Below are 2,125 nucleotides of genomic sequence, written 5' to 3' on the forward strand. Positions count from 1 at the left end.
AAAACAGGACTTGTGCTTCTAACAAAGTGCTCAAATAAACTTTAAGAGAAACTCCCATAAGTTTAGAGCAGCGGTTCTCAACCTGTGGGTCGAGACCCCTTTGGAGGGACAAACGACCCTTTCACTGTGGTAGCCCATTTATAACTAGCAAAATTAGAGTTATGAAGTAGCAACACACATACTTTTAAGACTGTGCGGTCAGCACTGCATGAGTAACGGTTTCAATGGGTTGTGGCATTAGGAAGGTTGAGAATCACTGCCCTACAGGAAGACAGAAATCGTGGTATAGTAGAAGGGTAGCAAATGAGAGGGAGCCCCGAGAAAGATGGATTAGCACAGCGGCTGCAACAATGAGTACAAGCAAAGAACCACGGTGATGATGGCCCTATACAGGGCAGCACTTCATCATATTGTGCATAGAGTTGCTATGAGACAAATCCCACTAAAAGGCACTGAACAATAATAATAACAGGACTTTGAATCTAACAATATGTAGAACTATTTCTTAAGAGCAACTCTTCTTAGTTTAGAGCAGCGGATCTCAACCTGTGGTCATGATCCTGTTAGGGGGCCGAACAACCCTTTCACATGGGTGGTCAGATTCATAACAGTAGCACAATTACAGTTATGAAGTAGAAACGAAAATAATTTTATGATTGGGGCGTCACCACTACATGAGGAGCGGTATCAAAGGATCATGGCATTAGGAAGATTGACAACTACTTCACTAGAGGAAGACACAAATCTTGATGCAGTAGAAGGGCCGCGAAATAGAATCAGCCCCCAAAGAGATGGAATAGCACAGTGGCTTCAACAATGAGCGCAATCCAAAGAACCACTGTGAGGATGGCACAGGGTGGGGCAGCCTTTCATTATATGGTACATAGAGTTGCTCTGAGTCAAAACCCATTTGACAGCACGTAACACCAATAAAAACCCAGGACTTGTGCTTGTAACCATGTGCTGAAGTAGACCTTAAGAGAAACTCCCATTAGTTTAGAGCAGCAGTTCTCAACCTGTGGTTCGCGACCCCTTCTGGGGGACGAAGGGCACTTTCACAGAGGTGGCCCATTCATAACTGTAGCAAAATTAGAGTTATGAAGTATAACGAAAATACATGTATGACGGGGTGGTTATCACTACATGGGTCACGGTCTGAATGTCCATGGCATTCGGAAAGTTGTGAACCACTAACCTAGAGGTAGAAAGAAGTATTGGTAGAGTAGAAGGGCAGCAAACAAGAGGAAGCCCCCAAAAGATGGATTAGCACAGTGGCTGCAACAAAGAGCGCAAGCAAAGAACCATTGTTAGGATGGCACAGGACTGGGCACCATTTCATTATATTATGCCTAGAGTTGCTTATGAGCCAAAACCCACTAGGAGGTACATAAAAATGTAACTACAAGCTTTTTGCTTATAACAATATAGTGAAGTAGATCTTAAGAGAAATTTGTTTTAGTTTAGAGCAGGGTTCTCAACCTGTGGGTCATGATCCCTTTGGGGAGTCGAATGACCCTTTCACGGGGGTGCCCCAATTCATAACTATAGCAAAATTACAATTACAAAATAGCAATGACAATAATTTTGTATTTGGAGGGTCACCACTACATGAGGAACTTTAGGAAAGACTGGTGGCATAGGACATTTGAGAACCACTGCCCTAGAGGAAGTCACAAATCTTGGTACAATTGAGGGGCAGCAAAAAAGAGGCAGCACCCAGAAGTTGGATTACCATAGTGGCTGCAAAAATGAGCACAAGTAAAAGAACCACTGTGAGGATGATACAGGATGGGGTGGCATTTCCTTATATTGTTCAGAGAGTTGCTATGAGCCAACACACACTCTCAGGCACCAAGCAACAACAGGACTTGAACTTCTAACAGTATGCTGAAGTAGATTTTAAGACAAACTCCTCTTCATTTAGAACAGCAGTTCTCAATCTGTGTTTTGCCTCCCCTTATGGGGCTCGAGGGGATCAAACGACCCTTTCACAAGGGTGGCACCATTCATAACAGTAGCAAAATGACAGTTATGAAATAGAAAAGAAAATAATTTTATGATAGGGGGTCACCAATACATGAGGAACTAAATGAAAGGGTCATGGAATTAGGAAGGTTGAGAATCA

The sequence above is a fragment of the Echinops telfairi genome, unplaced genomic scaffold, assembly GCF_000313985.2.
Source record: "Echinops telfairi isolate 266 unplaced genomic scaffold, ASM31398v2 ScPeMD7_7469;HRSCAF=8507_0, whole genome shotgun sequence".
NCBI lineage: Eukaryota > Metazoa > Chordata > Mammalia > Afrosoricida > Tenrecidae > Echinops > Echinops telfairi.